The 20160-nt window shown below is 36.6% G+C and overlaps 1 protein-coding gene across 1 annotated transcript in view; it reads right to left on the minus strand.

Moving 5' to 3' along the window:
* Window positions 1–20160, minus strand: part of MSH2 (MUTS homolog 2) — a 220453-nt gene that overhangs the window by 102451 nt on the left and 97842 nt on the right. The window lies entirely within an intron of this gene.

Below are 20160 nucleotides of genomic sequence, written 5' to 3' on the forward strand. Positions count from 1 at the left end.
CTGAAGAGCAGACCTTTAAGTGAAATTAACATAATCAACATCCACTATGCAGTGGGCAAATCCCTTGGTCTTGAAAAGTAAAATGGTCAGTCATCTCACCTAGAATACAGAAGTAAGATGGTGTTCCATGGCTACAACCATTCCTATGATATTCAATAGAGGACAAATCTATTAGCAACATAGGGTACCACATCTAATGCATTAAGTTAACAAGAATAAATCCTCAATCACCTAACTGTAATCAAATAACTTATGGAACATCAGTCCTTTATGGAAAATTAGTATAATATAATCAATCTTCACCATGCACTGCGCAAATCATTCAATCTTGACAGGTAAAATAGTAATTCATGTCTCCTAGAACACAAACAAAAGACAATATTCCATGGATACAACCATTCCAATGGTGTTCAACGCAGCACAAATCAGTGAACAGAATGAAAATATGAAACACTCCATCCTTGACTTGAGTCCTGGTCCCTGGAGTCTCATTATTTACTAAGATGGGCATAGTGTAGACAGGATAAGCAATAACACACCAAGAGAAAAACATTGCTACCGAATTTCCCTAGCCTGAGAGAAATAAATTATTCAATCTTGTTCATTATAACAATGTATCATGGCATCACATAAAAAAATTAGTGCCCACGGTGTATAATGCATATCCATCCACATAATACAATTGGCACTGCAGACATGAGAAACTTTGTCAATGGCAGTTTGATTACAATATCATCTCTTATAGTATTATAAAATACAAAAAAGGCACTTAGAACCAAAAATTTGCCAACACAAAGTTTGAAAAATGGCAAGACGAAACCTTGCAGATGAAGTAAATGAACGAAATTTCAATATCAAACAAATGAAAATGAGAACATGTGTTACAAAACTATTCCAACTCCATGCCAACTCCCAACTCTGTATCCACTCTATAAGAAAACTGAGTTGAGTCAACTCTATTATGAGTCTGACTTGGACTCTCAGGTAGGTCAAACAAGCCAGACTGACTCGACAAGTCTTTGTTGTTGGCCTATAAAAGAATGAAAGAAAAGCACTCATATTGCTTGTTCTTCTGACCTGATTTCACAGTAGACAACCAATCAACATTATAGAATCCGTGGCATTTTTTAGAATGTTCTATCATCTATGTACATTGAAACGGGTTATTACTGAAATTTTACTTTATATAAACATGGTAAACTTTCACATTGATGAAAAGTACTTTTTAAGAATTTGGTAGTATTTTTATGTAATTTAGTAAACTTTATGTATTTTTTTATTTATTTCTCAGTCAACTCTCAAGATTTTCCCGATTCCCAGGCAACTCTTACTCTTCAGCTTCACTAAGTCATTCTCAGAATAGACTCTGGTAACTTTGTACAAAGTAAAGATTGCAAAGTATTAATCATACATACTATAATAAAATCCAGCATATTAAGAAATTTTCAAATACAAGTTCCTTACAACAAGATGCTTGGAAATCATGATTGAATATTATAGAAGAATCATGTCCTATGTATCAAGAGTTCCTTAATTTCATAATTCAATAACCAAGAAAATCAAACTCACAATAGCAACACGCAAATCACAAAAAGGAAAGTTCATTTTAATGCAGACAAAACATTTAGTCCTATCAATATGTAATGCAGAGTAAAGGGGCTTCTCTTGCAGCATCTGAAACTAACACGCATTTATAACCAAACAAGCTGCTTGTTAAATGAAAAAATGTTACCTAACAAAATAATGTAAACAACAGTTCAGCTCACATCTATGTAAAGGACAGTAAAAGGGTCCTTTGTAGCATTTTCCCTAAAGAGATCCCACTTAGCCAATAAAGATTTTATGGAGACTTAGTTGTTAAAATTTAAAAACTGCATTACATCCCATCCTCCAAATGGAGGACAAACACACTATTCTATTGTAATGCCAAACTCCTTGGAAGTGAGGTGGTGAAATGGCAACAAAATACCATAGTAGGGCAATTTCCAAAACAAATGCATGTATAGTATATACTTCCAGTAGAACCAAGATAAATCCCATCAGGTTTAGTGATAAAAGATCAATTAAAAGTGTCGGCTCAGAACCCAAATGCACCCTATGCAAAAAGAACATACATCACTAGGTGCATATCCTTTGTTGCACCTAGCTTGAATAATCTGCACATCTCTCTATTTGTTCAACCAACTGAACCAACCACCAAAATCCAAGTGGATTTGGCTCCAATTAACATCAAACAAATGGCTAAGAGCTTTGCACAAAGTCCAAATTTCTTTTTCCTTGCCATGGACAACAGTATCAAGCCTCCTTTCTATATCACCCTTCCTTTCCACCATATTATTATCACCAATAAAAACCTATTCAACCTAGGGCAAAGCATTTGCCAACCAATCCCATAAATTGCATTTGTCTACAACCAAATTGGCAGCACAAATGGAACATAAATCAAATACCCAGCCTACTAGTTTACAAGTCACCCCCACAAAACGATTTTCAAGAACCCATTGGCATCATTACAAAGCTCAACTAGGGCATGACACATCATGAAATGAACCTTCTGTACTATGCTTGTGATCAGCTGACCAAGAGATCCCATGCAAAAGAAACAATATCTTGATCGAAGGTCAAACCTTGAGTCTTAGCCTCCTACAAATAGAGAACATCATGTCTTAAAATACAGATCAATTTTCAAATCCCTAATAATCACCTTTTTTTCTGGAGGGAGAGTTATCCCCCTCACATTCCACAAACAACACTCAAGCTTCAGCTCATCACAACACCATTGCTATCCAATGACCCAAAAACATTGCTAATCAACATGTCATCTGATATTTCAATATTATATGGTTTACTGCTTTACATGATATGGGTAGACAAGTGGCACTTTTTTTGCACATTGGATGCAACTTTTCATTTACCACTTTGTGGAATTTGCCACCCATCCTTGTCAATTGAAGCTATACAGATGACTCTTGAAGCCCCACTGCTAGAAGACTTAGCAACCTCCTCCTTATCTGTTTAGGATAAACCTCTTGATGAATTGCAAGATTTACAACCTATACTTTATCATTGAATTGCTCTTGACTCTTAATTGAGTTACTTTGTCAACAATCAGTGCTTTTACGCAAGGATAGTCCTTACACATAACAATCATCTAATTTACAAGCAAAGCAAGCACTATGATAACTCGAGTGTGGCAACATTTGCACAAAGCTTTTGACACCCATCAACAAAAATAATGCACTAAAGGATTTCCCTACTGCAATCCACTTCAACATACACCATGGGTGCTTGCTCGATCAATGTAAAATCCATGGTCAAATAAGAAAACCTGTACAAACCTCTCTCCAATAAACTTAACATAAGATTTGGTGTGGTCCAACAAATTAATGAACTCAATCCAACAATGGAAAGTGAGCATGATTAGGATTCAAATGATCAGAATCCTCACACCAAGGTTGAACATAAGCTGTTGAACCCACAACATTCCAAGTGCATTATATCAGAATCAGCATTCCAGAGGGACACATCCCCCTTCAAAGGATACGCAAAGGGAAATCTTTCACCCTTGTGGGTGATGTGTTTCCCCAAAAGGGGTGCTTTTGGGCGCACCCCCTCCAAAAGGGGGATGCCCAAAAGCACCCCTTTTGAGTTTTAGTTATATCAATTTACTATTTCAATCATAAGACTTCAGTATCTACTATAGTCAATTTTGCTTAGTACAAATTAGATTCTAGAATGATGAATGATGAATTTAAATTCTAAATCAACTTACATTCTAGAATGACAAATGTAATATCCCTTTTAGATAAAATTCAAACAATTTTGGGACACTATAATATTCCAGTTTTTTTAATTGATCAATTGATTTCAGTAATTCCCCGCAGTAGAATACACCATGAAAATTTACCAGAAACACAATAAACTCATAGAATAAAATTGCCAGTGATGAAATAACTCATACAATTGCAACCTAGAAAATTGGCAATAGATTGCGGCGAACACCGGCTAATTTTTATTTATTTAATACTAAGAAGATATAATGAACTACAATAAAACTTGGCAATCAAATTAGCTGGAAAACCACTGAGATGGTGGCCTCCCGAAATACTAATACTGCTACAGTGCTGACCCTGGCCTCCTAAACTGAAATTGGAACTGATAAACACACCTGTGAATTTTGAATGAATTTCTGAATGAATTCACTAAGGGATGAGATGGGTTTCTGTCCAATCTCACCAAAGTACCCAAGGGTTTTGGTCCTAGGGCTTTCTGAAGCTAAGAGTCACATTCGTAAAAACCTCTCAAACAAAAAATACTACAAATCCAAGATGCCCAATGGCTTGCTTCACCCTCTTTTAAAGACTGGATGGATCCCTCTCCAACCTTCTAGAAGCATTTTTATTTTTATTATATTATTCTCACTCTAGAAGCTTCTCCTTTTAATTTCAATTAGGTGACTTTTTATTTTATTTTATTTTTGTCACTTTTAATAACGGAAAATGGTAAATTTTCCTCTATGATCCCTCCAACCACATAAAATCACTTTTCATCATCCTATCATGTAGACCCCTTCATTCCGGCTCCAACGAGCTATTACACGAAGGTGTTTCTCCAAATAATCCTACCCAAATGACACCATTAGTGTATTTAATTAAAATATGTTGGTAATAACCCCATTTAATTGGAATCATCGGAATGCAATGGAACCAAGAACGAACTGCGCGGAACTGACTCCGATGATGAAATATAGCAAGCGAGCCTCGTCAGACCCCATAAAACTCTTTCAAAATCCTCTAGGCCCACTACTAACATAACCTTGCTCATGTGTCCTGGCTAACACACCCTGGAAATCCATCCCAACCACATCATAAGGGAAACCAAAAACAAGAACATTACAATAAATGATGAAATTAATTTTTAAATCAATGTGGATTCTAGAATGATGAATGATGATATCGATTAATGTATTCCATCTTGAATCGCGTGGTATACAGATGAATGATGTATGTGTCAATATGAATGATGAATATGGATCAGTGTGTTTCATTACTTAATTCAATTATGTACGGGTCAATAGATTTATGCTTTCATTATTGAATATTAAGTTGACTTTTTTATGTGCGTGTATGAAAAAAAATTATATACCCAGATGTCTCCCCGTAGCCCCTAAATTTCCCTAAAATTTGACGGTACTCTCACACATCCTCCCTATGCGTCTCCTCGTCCCGGAATCTTGGTGGAACATTAATGAGAACTAGTCTTGTGGACTATTTTGTTGTAAAATCAATCACAAATAGCTACCCCCTCCAGACCCAAGAAACATTCCAAGAAGATATCATTCATATTACTTCAAGTCTACTCACACCAGTTCAAAAAATCACTTTTGAAAGCATTTACAAAAAATGTAGATAATAAGTTCTCATTTCTATAGAGCCATTTTCCTTTCAAAATACATAGGGTACTTATCTAAAACAAACAACAAATCAAAAATGTTGTTATTCACCTTGTTATCTATTGGAAAATCAAGAGACTTAGGTATTTAAATGATCTTCCTTAACTTGGTAAATACTTGTGATATTTGTTGGCCTTTTATTACTTTATTAGATCTTTGTTCATCAAGCAATTACCAAAAAATATCACAACAAGACAAAGTACACAAGATATAGGCTCCAAGCCAAGGAAAAACCCAAAGACTTCCAAGACCCAAAGACCAAAGCCAACAACCCTCCAAGTCCCAAGCCAACCCCAGAAAGATCCTCTTTGAGACAGCTTCCAGAACTTTGATACTACAACTTCGGCCTCCTGTAACTACTTCAAAATTTCAGCCTCCTATAACTAGCAGCTTCACGAACCCTAGCAAGACAAGAAAAGAGAATCTTTGACAAACTTCAACTTTTGCTCCTCTTCTTCGTCCTCCAGCTACTCTTTCTCTTCTTTGCTATTGCAGATCGAACTTGTGTGAGATGAGTGACCAAATGAGTTGAATTCCTCTCCTTTATATAACCTTTCTTGAGGGTCGAATTCCCTCTTTCAAGCCGACTTGATCTGCTCCTTGGGCCGACTTGGTCTTAGGCTTATCCATGGCTTTTTCTTGACAAAATAAATATTTTCCTTTATTATAATTAGTCCAAATGGGACTGTGACACATGACCAATAATATCCTTTATCCTAGAAAGCCCTGAAAGACCTAAAAGCATGAAGAACATGCTTTTGACTCAAACTTGAGTATGAAACCCATACTCCAAAAATAAAAATAAAATTTCTTTTTATTTTTTTTCTTTCTTTATAAAGAATATACAATGACATGATTTACAATGAGGTCATTATGAAGACCGAACCTAGTTACAATTTTCAACACTCCCTCTTAACTAGGGAGCTATTCATAATCCCACTACATGGTACAAGGAATCTCAATCTTGAAGCATTCTCATAAGAAGAGTCGAATTCATAAGCCATCTTTGTCAAGCATCTATATCACAACTAGCACTATCCTTGAAGGTCTTAACTGGGCAAGCTCATTTTTAATTATGAACATTATGCTAGGAGGCTTTACATGAGCTTCCATACAACCTCTCAAGGCACATACCCCATCTAGATGTCGACAAGGTATGTCCTTTTAGGACTATTCTTATCTTGGATTCCCAAACCTAGATCCTCAAAGAATATCGGTCATCTTCGACTACTCTTATCTTGGATGCCCTACCTCATCCTCAAAGAGCATCAGTCAATAACTTATTTCCCTGGATTCTACAATCCATAAGAAGTTCCAATCTAGATGTTTATCCAATCCTTTGGACTCTTTTCTTTCTTTATGGCCTTCACTGAGATTTACGGATGTTAGTCCTAGTCTAGTGCTTGACCCGTAAAGACAAGAACTATCCAACATCCCTCCCTCTCAATCAAGGAAGAGATGTCCACTAAAGCAAGCATGCCTCTCAAGTACTCAAGCTTCTTGTTTGGCAACGCTTTAGTCAGTGTGTCAGCTACCTATTCATCTGTAGGTAGATAGTGTAGCTCCACGACCCCATCTCGTACCAAGCTTCTGACATAGTGGTACTTATTGTTTATATGCTTTGTTCTAGCATGAAATACAGGATCTTCAGTCAATTTTATGCAATTCACATTATCACAATGTATCCATGTAGGGCAAAGCAATCCTTCAAACAAGTCTAATAAAAACTACCTGGGCTACACTGTGTCCCGACAGACATCGCTTGCAGCAACATATTCAGCTTCAGCACTGCTCAAAGCAACCGTATCCTACTTTCTGCTCATCCATGATACCATGGAAGACCCCAGGCTAAAGCATCCACCCGTTGTGCTTCTTCCGTCTATCTCACTACCACCCCAATTTGAATTTGTATATCCCATGAGCTGGATTTCACTACCAGTATACCGAAGGCAGTGATGTATGGTTCCACGCAAATGTATTAGGATATGCTTGGTTGCAATCCAATGATCATGTTTTGGCTCTATCTGAAACTGACCGAGGACATTCACTGCAAATCAAATGTTTGGTCTTGTATTCACCAGATACATCAAGGACCCAATCAACTGTCTAGACCAAACACTAAACTCCTCAACTTCTTTTGAGTTTGTAACCATAGGAGTCATCACAGGCTTGCTATCCATCATGCCAAAATTTTGAAGTATCTTGATCACATATTTACCTTGACCAAGATATATCTCTCTTAGCTTATGTCATACTTCTAGTCCCAAGTAATAATGCATAATCCCAAGATCCTTCATATCGAACTCGGCTGCTAACTGCTTTTTGCATTCCTGAATCCATTCTCTACACTTGTGACTAGTAGATCATCCATGTACAAGAGTATGATAACTGGTTCACCTTGGACCACCTTGATATATAGGTTAGGATCTGCAGTACTCTTGGTAAAACCAAGTCTTAATAGGTATGCATCCATCCTTGCATACCAAGCTCTAGGTGCTTGCTTTAAGCCAGATACATCTTTCTTCAACCTGCAGAAATGAGTTTCCTTCAAAGTTATTTCAAATCCTTGAGGCTACTCAATGTAAACCTCCTCATCAAAGGTCCCATTCAAGAAAGTTGTCTTGACATCCATTTGATGGATGTTCCATCACATAGTAGCAGCCAACGAAACAAGCGATCTTATTGTCGTATTTGTGAGCAAAGGTTTCCTCATAATCAATCCCTTCTTTCTGTGAGAAGCCTCTTGCTACAAACCTTGCTTTGTATTTATCGATGCTCCCATCTGTAGCGTGCTTTATCTTGTAAATCTATTTTGAAGTGACTATAGACTTGTCACTTAGCCTAAGGACGATTTCCCAAACATCGTTTTTCAGTATAGACGGGTATTCTTTCTCTATAGCATTCCTCCACTCTTGATGTTTAGCAGCATCTTCATAGGAGGAAGTCTCTACTTCAATAAGCTTTGTCATGTATGTAGCATACCCTAAATAACTCTTAGGTCTTTGACTTTCTCTGATAGTCCCATATGCTATATGTCTTTCTGCTTCTTGTAGAGTAGCTCTCAACCAAGCAAGCCTCTTATGATTTTCTGGAATAATCACTTGTTGTATAGGCTCACTAGGACCTTCAACATCTTCTTTATCGAGTGTCGTATCTTGACCATCATTGTCCCTCGAGATATCTTCAAAAATAGGTATCTCTTCTTCATCAGAGTCGACCGGAGCATCCTTCGATTTCTTGTAAGCTATAGTTTCATCAAAGATGACATCCCTGCTTACTTCAATTCGACGATCCTCCTTAATATAGATTCTATATGTTTTAGATGAAGCACTATATCCCACAAAGATGCCCTTTAGACTGGTACGATCTAACTTCTTTCTCTTGTCCTTGAGTATATGAATATACAAAGGACACCCAAATATTTGAAGATGATCCACACTTGGCTTCTTCCTTGTAAATGCTTATTCCAGAGTCATATTGTTGAGAATCCTGTGAGGACTTTGATTCTGCAAGTAAATAGTTGTCATACATGCCTCCCATAGGAATTTAATGAGATCTTGATCATGCAACGTAGCCCTGACACATTCCTCAATAGTTCAATACTTCCTTTCTGCAACACCATTTTGTTCTGGATTATAAGGAACAGTGAGCTCCATCTTAATCCTTGCTTCCTTACCGAAAGCTATTAATTCCTTGGAGTTGTATTCTCCACCATTGTTGGACCTCAGAATTTTGATCTTTCTCTCAAATAGGTTTTTCACTTCATTCTTGAACTCCTGAAATTTTTCGAATGCCTCATCCTTATCCTTGAGAAGGTATAACCAAGTCTTCCTTGAGTAATCATCAATGAAGGTTACATAATATTGATGCCCACCAAGAGACTTGATTGCCATAGGTCCACATACATCCGAGTGTATGAGATCTAAAATTTCCTTAAATCTGGTGTCACTACTTGCAAATGGTTTCTTTACGTTCTTGCCTAAAGCACATCCCTTACAAGTCCCTCCATTCTCTTTCTTCAACTCAGGGATGACATTGACCATTTGACTTAGAGACAGAAAAATCTTAAAATGAAAGTGTCCATACCTTCTATGCCATAGTTCGAAAGGACTCACTTCCAAGTGGACTAGGGCTTGAGATAGAGGTGTAAAGAGTATATACAATGTCCCCTCATGAATCCCAATTACCCTAGCATCATTAATACTTGAGCCCTTACCCCAAACCAAAACCTTTCCATCAACAAAAGCAACTCTATCACCCTTATCCTCTAGACAAGAAATAGAAAGTAAGTTTTTCTTCAAACCTAGAACATACAAGATATTGTTGAGGTGAATGCTTCCACCAGACTCGAGCTCCAAAGAAGTGGATCCAATCCCTTTCACAAGATAACTCTTCTTTTCTCCAAGTTTGATTGAATGAGATGACTTACCCTTAGATAGGATTTGTAGTTGACTACATTCTCCCATCATATCTCTGGAGGCACCACTATCAATAGCCCATACATTCTCGTCTTTAAAAGTTTCGGATAAAGCGAAGAACACACTTCCATCTATTACTTCTTTTGTGAGCTTGGAGATGATCTTCAATAGACAATTCTTGATGGATGTAGCAAGATTTCCAAGAACCTTGAAACCCTTTCTTGTAGACCCTGCCATAGTGCCAACAAAGATGTGATCTTCAATCTCCTTTTGAACCTTAGCTCTGATACCATGTTAGAAAATCGGGAGACTTTAGTATTTAAACGACTTTCCTTAACTTGATAATTACTTGTGATATTTGTTGGCCTTTTATTACTTTAATAGATCTTTGTTCATCAAGCAATTACCAAAACAAAGAAGATCACAACAACACAAAGTACACAAGATATAGGCTCCAAGCCAGGGCAAAAACCCTCCAAGGGGAAAACCCAAAAAATGCTTCTCTTCTTCTTTAGAATTTGCTTACAAAAGAGACTTCCAAGACCCAAAGACCAGAGCCAACAACCCTCCAAGTCCCAAGTCAGCCCCTAGCAAGATCTTCCTTGAGATAGCTTCCAGAACTTCAACACTGCAACTTCAGCCCCTACAATAGAATTTCAGCCTCTTGCAACTAGCAGCTTCACAAACCCTAGTGAGACAAGAAAAGAGCATCTTTGACAAACTTCGACTTTTGCTCCTCTTCTTCATCCTCTAGCTACTCTTTCTTTTCTTTGTTATTGCATATCGAACTTGTGTGAGAAGAGTGACGAAATAAGTCGAGTTCCTCTCCTTTATATAGCCTTTCTTGAGGGTTGAATTCCCTCCTTTTAGACTGACTTGACCTGCTCCTTGGGCCGACCTTGTCTTGGGCTTATCCATGGTTTTTTCTTAACAAAATAAGTATTTTTCTTTATTATAATTAGTCCAAATGGGACTATGGCATATGACCAATAATATTCCTTGTCCTAGAAAGACCTAAAAGACCTAAAAGCATGAAGAACATGTTTTTGACTCAAAACTGAGTATGAAACCCATACTCCAAAAATAAAAATATAGTTTTTTCTTTTCTTTTCTTTTCTTTCTTTATAAAGAATATACAATGTCATGATTTACAATGAGGTCATTATGAACATTGAACCTAGTTACTATTTTCAACATTATCCACATATATGGATTCTACTCAATCCACCACTTCCCGATAATCCATCCCTTGTTAAAGCAACTACTCCAAAGTGGGAGATTGGGATCTCTATTTTATGACTTCTCATCCCAAGTGTCAATAAGAAGAGTGCTTTCATCCTAAGAATCTTGACATAATGAATCAAGGGTTTCAAAGCATGAGATATATGCAATGCAACAAAATTAACAATAGGTTGTCGCAACATTCCTTGAGTTAAAGCCACCAACAAAAATTGTTGTTGTAATTATCCATCCTTCAAAACAATTACCTCTACATCTCCCACCATCACAATTGATCGGCCAATTAGAAACCCAAAATACATATCATCGAGGGCAACCCTTATCTGCATTGTGGCCACAAAATCTAGCATGGCCTAGTGCAAACCCAGACTAGGTGGAACCAGACCTCATGTCAACAAGAGAAAGTGTTGCTACTATCACCTCAGCGACATTTTTCGTGCTCTTTAGTGGTATTTGACCATAGGGGAGGCTTCTCAAAATCACCTAAAGGATATTCAAGTACTATGGCTCAAGGTGATAGATATTTGATCTAATAAACGGGATAAAGTACAGACGAGGCCTAGAAAGGCCTACATATTATATGCCAATGTAAACCAAAAAGATGGTTGTTATAAGTTAGGGTTTTGTTGATTTGCAATGATAGGGTACATGATGTCATATAACAACCAAAGAAAAGACCTTTCCAAGATAATCAACAAAACGAGAACAAAGCCTTCCAATAATTGCCATGATTAGGGTTAGGAAATGGAAGTTTGGAGCAAAAAACTATGCATAAACAACAAATAAGAATGACATCAACCCTAAAGAAGGTATTTTAACCATGAAACAATGCTAAATTTTGCTTTTGTATTACTTATTGATGTAATTCCTAATTTATGAACCATAAACATACAACACAAATTCATTTTTATGCAAAATTCTACCCTAAAACCCTAGCATCTAACCCTAGCCATCTATAAATTTTATGGATGATCAACACAATAATGATTAGTGTCTTAACCTAAATGAGCTTATTGGAGTCTTCCAAGGTCAAATTCAATGAGAACGGTTTTGATGGAGAAGGGGGAGGACTAGGGCATCCACTTTTAAGACTCCAACTATTTTTCTTGTGATGGGAGAAATTAAATATAAGGAATGCACAATCAAAATTCCCTTGTAGGCTTCAAAGAGAACAATTTTGAACACTATAATGGAGCAAGATTTCGACATAGATACAAAAAAAAGTTATGGCATAAAATAATAACCCTACTTCACACATAAAATATGAAAAATATAGAAAATAAAGCATGAGACTTACAAAATTCTCCAAAGAAGCATGTTAAACCCTATATAAGCCCCATGTTAATCCAAAAACTCCTTGTTAAGCCCTCAATATTGAGCGATTATATTTCTATTGTTATGTTGTTATGTAAGCTAGAATCCTCTCATGGTCCTAATTTATTGTAATTGTATCTGGTGTCTCCTATACATATACCGAGGAGACCTAGTCTTAGGATCATCAAATATTGTCTCATTCATTGTATTTATTATAAAAGGAGGTTTCACCCTCGAAGTGGACTGCAATTATTGGTTTGTTATCATTTTTAAGCCGCAAGGATCATAACATTTAGTATCAGAGCGCTTGATCCTAGTGGTTTGCTCCTTCAAACAAGTCAACGTGGCATTTTCACGATAACTTTTTTCCTGGGATGTTTCAAATAGTGAAACCTAGATAAGATTGAGAAGACATCCCAAAAACTCTATAATTCAAGTTTCACACCTTAGTTCACTATATTTTCAATGATATGGTCCAAGTAAGTTAGGGTTTCTGAATGCTCCTAAATTTTGTCTCAAATAGGTCAGTTCGGCATTTTCACTATAACTTTTTCTCTGTGAGACTTTAGAACTTGAACCTTGGACCACGTTGAGGCGAAATCGTGGTGAACACCTAGTCCAAGTTACAAATCTTGGTTCACTATATTTTCAGAGATATGCTCCAAGGAATTTAGGGTTTCTATATGCTCCAAAATTCAGTCTCAAACAAGGCAGTTAGGCAAGTGTGCTATAACTTTTGTTATGTAAGGCTTCATAAAGTGAAACTTGGATCATATTAAAGAGAAATCTTGGGGAATATCTGATTCCATTTTCAGAATTTGCTTCTTTATACTTTGGGAGTTATACCCTCTAGAAGTTAGGGTTTGTGAACAGTGATGATATAAATTTTAAAAAGGTCAACGTAGTATTTTTGTTCTATCTTTTGTCTGAAAATTTTCACTATGAAATCTTCAAGAATTTTAGGAGACATATAGTCGTACCTCGAGTACAGGTTCAAGAATAGGACATATGGCACACCATACAAGTTTACTCGTAAGAAGAGGCCAAAATATCAGCAAGTTTTCGAAAAATTACTATAACTTTCAGTTGGCACATCAAATTTAGTTCACAACCATGTAATTGTAGAAACTACATATCAAAGTATTACAAAACAAATTTTCAGATCCAAAAGGCCTCAAAGCTTAAATATATATCAATTAAGCTTCAGCATTCTGATAATCTCCAAATTAAGGTACATAACTTACTAGTCACCTAAGTTTTTATTAGAGGATCCCTTTTTTGTTGTAATAAAGAGGGTTATTATTATTTTCCAACATGCCTCCAAAGAAAGCTACTAGACCAATTAAATCTATTGATGGCCCATCCTTGACTCATGAAGAAAGTGAAGACTTAGAAATTAATTTATCTCAAATAGAGAAGAATTTTAATGAAATGGATAGTAGTATATTGAAAAAGGAGGCTTTCTCAGGTTCTCAATAAAAGCTTAAAAGAGAAATGGAAAAGAAGATGAACGAAACTAAGGAAGGAATTGTAACGAACAAAGTTTATTTACGCTTTGATACAAGGTTCGTTTAATTAATCATAAATATGATTATTATTATTATTATAATATTCATAACAAGAATAGAAAATAAGATGAATGAAAATAAGGAAGGAATAGGAAAGAAGATGAATGAAACTAAAGAAGGAATAGAAAAGAAGATGAATGAAAATAAGGAACGAATAGAAAAGAAGATGAAGGAAAATAAGCAAGTAATAGAAAAGAAGAAAAATCCATGATTAGGAATTAAGGGTCATTGTTTCCAATTATTCGAAAAGAAGACGAACGAAACTAAGGAAGAAATAGAAAAGAAGATGAATGAACATAAGGAAGGAATAGAAAAGAAGATGAATGACACTAAAGAAGGAATAGAAAATAAGATGAATGAAAATAAAAAACAAATAGAAAAGAAGATGAATGAAGAAAAGAAATATTTTCCATTTCTCTATAGTTATTAGTTATGGTTACAATCATTGGAAACAGTTGTCCTTAATTTCCAAGATCTTTTCATAAGATTTTTCTCAAAACGAAAGGAAATTGAGCTTAGAGGCATCCAAGGGAAACCTAGTAAAGTGATAAGCTCTAATAGCATGACAAAATTGCTAAAAAGGGACACCAAGTGTAGTTGCACAATTGTGTTCATTAGATGTTCAAACATCTATATCCTCTGCTCTAGTGGATCTTCAAAATGTTATCAACAATCATGCTAAGGTATTTGGAGAAATGCCTAAGGGTCTTCCACCTATCTGAGATCATGACCATGCTATTCATTTGCAACCTGGAAGTGTACAACCTAACATCGAGCCTTATAGATATCCACATGCACAAAAGAGTGAAATTGAGCATATGGTTCAAGAAATGTTAGAGGCAAGCATCATTTAGCATAGCTAGAGTGCTTTCTCTTCACTAATGGTGATGGTTATCAAAAAGGATGGTTCGTGGCGTATGTGTCCAGACTACAGACAACTCAACAAAATGACAATCAAAAATAAGTTTCTTATTCTTGTCATTGATGAAATGTTAGATGAATTGCATGGAGCAATCTTCTTTACTAAGTTGGATCTTCATTCTAGATATCATCAAATCAGAATGAAGCAAAAAGACATTCCCAAAACAGCCTTTAGAACACATGAAAGTCATTCTAAGTTTTTGGGTATGCCAATTGGACTTACAAATGCACCTTCAACATTTCAAAGACTAGTGAATTCTATCTTCAAACCCTTAGAAATTTTGTGCTAGTACTTTTTGATGACATAATAATTCATAGCAAATCTTGGGAAGAGCATGTAAAACATGCTGACAAGGTTTTGACACTATACGCAAAGCCTTCCACGTGTGACTTTGGGATTCAAGAAGTGGAATATTTGGGTCATATTGTATCACACAATAGTGTCAAGGTGGATCCTAACAAAATCAAAGCTATGAGGGAATGGTCAATCCCCAATACTTTGAAGAAACTCAAAGGATTCTTAGAATTGATAAGATATTACCACAAATTTGTCAAGAATTATGGTCAAATAGCAACACCTCTAACAAAATTATTGAAGAAGGAAGCATTTTCTTGGACTAAAGAAGCAACCAAATCATTTGAAGAACTTAAAGAGGTTATGTGTACAACTCCCATCTTGGCGACACCTAACTTCACAAAAATATTCATTATGGAGTGTGATGCCTCAAGCCATGGCATTGGTGCAGTTTTGATGCAAGAAGGAAGCCCCTTGCCTTTGAAAGTAGCGAACTTAAAGGAAAGAACTTACTCAAACCTATATATGAAAAAGAAAGTTAGCCATACAACATGCAATTAAGAAATGGCATCCATACCTAATGGGAAGACACTTCAAAGTAAAAACAGATCATGATAGATTGAAGCACTTCTTGGAGCAATGACCATCTTCAGAAGAGCAACAAAAATGGGTCACAAAGATGTTGGGTTATGGATTTGAAATTATCTACAAAAGGGGGAAACAAAAATATTGTGGCAGATGCACTCTCAAGGAAAGTGAAAGACACAAATGGTTTACTATGTGCTATTACCATTCCACAATTTGACTGGGTGGAAGAAGCAAGGATAGAATGGCATCAAGATGAGAAGATATGCAAGATTATTCAACAGCTAAACGAGGACCCTGATGCAGTAGAAAAATTTGCATGGAAAAATGATTTGTTATGGTATCAAGATCGCTTATGTAAGAATTCTCAACTCAAATAGAAGGTTCCATTGGAATTACACACTTCTCCTATAGGAGGACATTTAGAGTTCTTGAAGACATATTTAATTTTCACTATAAATTTTTGGACTGAATTATTTTCTTATTTGGGTACTCAGTTGGCTCACGGCTCATCTAACCATCCTCAATTTGATGGACAAACTAAGATTGTCAATAAATGTTCATAAGGATATTTATGTTGTTTTGCATCTGATAAACAGACACAATGGATCAAATGGTTGCCCTTAACAGAATGGTGGTACAACACATCCTTCCATACTTCATCAAAAATGTCACCAATATGGCACTTTAAGGATATATAAGCACCCATCACATCACCCTTGAAAGGGACTATTACAGCTCAAGCAGTAGAGGACCACATCCAACACCAACGAGAGGTTCTAAAACTATTGAACGAAAACTTGGTTATGGCACAAAATAGGATGAAACAACAAGCAAATCAGCATCGCAGTGAAATGGAATTTGAAGTGGGGTGTTGAGTATTTGTGAGACTACAACCATAAGAACAGATGTCCCTCAAGCAACAAGAGAAGGACAATAAATTAGCTCCAAGGTATTATGGCCCCTATAAGGTGTTGTAGAGGATTGGAAGTATGGCTTACAAATTGGAGCTACCTCCATCTTCACGTGTACATCCAGTCTTCCTTGTTTTTTGCTTAAATAAGGTAATTGGTGATAAGATCCCAATCCAAACTATTCGACCAGAGATTAGTGAAGAAGGGAAAATAATACTAGAACCAAAAACAATTTTGGAAACAAGGACTAAGTATATGAGAGATTCTTCGACGTAAATCACACGAAATTTCATTTGTCGACGCGTTTCGAACCAACCAGCGTGGTTCATCGTCAGGGCAAGTTGAAGAATCAGATCAAGCTTTGCATATTAAATAGTCAGAGCAGAACCTCAAACGGCTATATAACGGCTAAATTTGACCAGGAGACGTTAGATGGACAGGATTAAGGACAAGACCTATATTTAATAATTAAGTTAATTTAAATAAAAAAAAGGAAGTTAATTAGTTATATTCTTATTTAAAGGGACTATATAAAATAAATTAATTAATTTAAATTAGTAGTTAGTTAAAAAGTGAATAAATAAATTAATTTAAATTAATAGTTAGTTAAAAAGTTATTAAATGTACATAGTTATTTATATATATTTTTTTTCAGAAGAAAAAGCGATATAGATTATATTAAGACAATATAAGAAGCTTGATAAGGTACAAAAGGGAGCAGCCTGTGAGGCCTCAAAAAAACCAACAGACATAAGTTTACATATATGTAGGAGAACACCGGACACATGAGACATATAACAAAATGACTGAGAGGAGCCAAGCACAGATTCAAGGCAACATACACAAAATAGCAAAAACTAGAAGAAACTTATTGCAAGCTGAGAATGAGCCTGATAAAGCCCATGTGACAGATAAGCCGAGAGCAGAAAAAACACAACGTCCATAAAACATTCCAAATACTTATTTGGGCATCTTTCTTGGGATTGAATCATAGAATGCAGAAATATTATGCAGGATAGACTTGTAAGGGATCTTTGAGTCTTTGAAGATCTTGAAATTCCTCCATTTCCACGCATACCATAACATAATGACCAGGAGGATACGCGTAGACTCCTCTTGCCTGCCCCACCACTCGAACGCTGCATGGATAGAAATAAAAACAGTGTGAGGAAAGCCAAAAGAGGTGGCTAAGTCATACCAGATTTGTTGGGAGGCCTTGCAATGAAAGAACATATGAAGATTTGTCTCCTCATCAGCTTCACACATCGAGCACCTACTTGGGCCATGCCAGCTCCTCTTCCTCAAGTTATCCCATATCAAGTTTTTATTGTTATAGACTAACCATGAGAAGAGAATCATTTTAAGAGGGCAGCCCACTTTCCAGAAAGCCATCGGGAATTTGATCTTGAAGACGAGGCCTTTGCAAATACAAGATCAGAGTAAATATCTTTAACTTGTGTTGTCATATGAGAATTTGATAGAGACCATGTTAAGTGATCTTTTAGCCCTGCAAGTTTAATCCCGCTTACTGCTAAGGCGACTTTGACATTATTCCAGGATGAACACAAATCAGCTCGCAGCCCAATATCAGAGGCATCCTTCCATAAGGGCGAAAGGCCTCTCCAATCAGAAATGAGCTTGTCCCATGTAAAATAACCCATTCTATGAAAGATAAAGATGAGATTGTCTGGAATAGATATACTTCCCTGAGAGCATGCAATAGGATCCAAACCAATTAAGATATTTTTTCCAGAGAACATCCTCCATTTTAGATTCTTCAAAAAGTATTTCTCAACCTTTCTGAAACTGAGCCAGATAGCAGAACCTTGTTTAGCTCCAATAGCACCTGTTCTGAACCAATATTCTAGACTTTTGCCTTTCATATATTTTTTCTTTATCGTAATACTCCATGGACCATCCCCAGAAACACCCCTCCACAGCGATTTACATACCAGGGCTCTCCCAAAAAGCCTTAGATCCATTAGACCCCATCCCCCGAGGTGCTTAGGCAAAGAAATGTTGTCCATTTTGAATAGATGAAATTTGCTCTGTTCAGATTTGGCTCCCCAAATAAAGTTAGCCGTGATCTTGGTCATGTTATGAATAATGCTAGTCGGGAGGATAAATAAATGTGCCCAGAAAACCGCCAACTGCAACAAGACAGATTGAGAGAGGATGACTCTGCCTGCCAATGATAGAGATCTATGTTCCCATGCTGATATCTTCTTAAAGAATCTATCAATCAACCATTGCCAGCCATTCCTTGAGTAAGCTTTTGCTTTAAGGTGGAATCCTAAATATTTGAGGCCTTCCTTAAGCGATTTTGATTCTATGCCAAAAAGCTGAGAAGTCCAAATAACCATATCCATGTTGGTATCATTGTGGTATAGAAAAGATTTCGCTTTGTTGATAAAAAGCCCAGACGCTCTTTGGAATCTCTCGAGAATATCTTTTAAGCATATCCATGATGATCTGCATAACATTGCAAATAAAAGGACATCATCGACAAAAAGGTTATGCGATATGAAGTTGTGCCTGCAAATCTTAACCGGTTTGCATATGTTTTCAGCAACCGCTTTGTTGATGTGGCACTCAGGGAATTCTGGCCAAAATGAACAAGGGTGGTGAAAGGGGGCAGCCCTGACGCAAGCCTCTCTCTGCTTGAAAAAAGTGGGAGGGAATGCAGTTAATAATAACTGCATAGTTAACATTTACTACGCATGCCATGATCCACCGAATGGAGTTGGATTTCAAGCCAATCTTTTCCAAAAGACTTTCAATAAATCCCCAATCTAAGCAATCATAAGCTTTTTGCAGGTCAATTTTCATAATGGCAGCCTCTATATTTTGAGAGGACATGGAGTGAAGGCATTCCTGAGTATTGGCCACAGCATCCAGTATATTGCGCCCCTTCAGAAAAGCATGTTGATTTGATGATAAGCAGGAGGCCAGCGTTCCTTTGATTCTTTCAGCAATAACCTTTGTGATGATTTTGAAAGAGATATTGCATAGAGAAATCGGTCTAAAGTCATGAAAAGAATCTGGCACCCCCTTTTTTGGAATTAGGGCAATCAAAGTAGAAGTAGTATTATGGTGAATGCTACCAGACATCCTGGACGCTTCCACCATTCTCAGAAGATCCTGTTTGATAAGGTCAAAAAAGTGGATGAAGAACTCAATTGTCCAGCCATCTAGGTCGGGGCTCTTGTCTTTCTTGAAAGACTTCATAATTCCAAGAAGCTCCTCTTCAGAGATTGGCTGGAACAAGGCCTCATTCTTCTCATCATCAAACATTTGAGGAATCAGATCAATACCCCATAGAATGTCTCGGAATGCAATGTCTTTCCCTCTGCTGAATTGTTTCTTGAAATAACTGACAGCCTGCTTTGTAATATCTTCTTGAGAAACAACAAAACCTCCTTTATCATCCCTTATCTTCCATATGGAGTTTTTA

This window comes from Pinus tabuliformis, chromosome 4_2 (assembly GCF_031772625.1).
Source record: "Pinus tabuliformis cultivar Carrire ecotype Pingquan chromosome 4_2, CPIR1, whole genome shotgun sequence".
In the NCBI taxonomy this organism is placed as follows: domain Eukaryota; kingdom Viridiplantae; phylum Streptophyta; class Pinopsida; order Pinales; family Pinaceae; genus Pinus; species Pinus tabuliformis.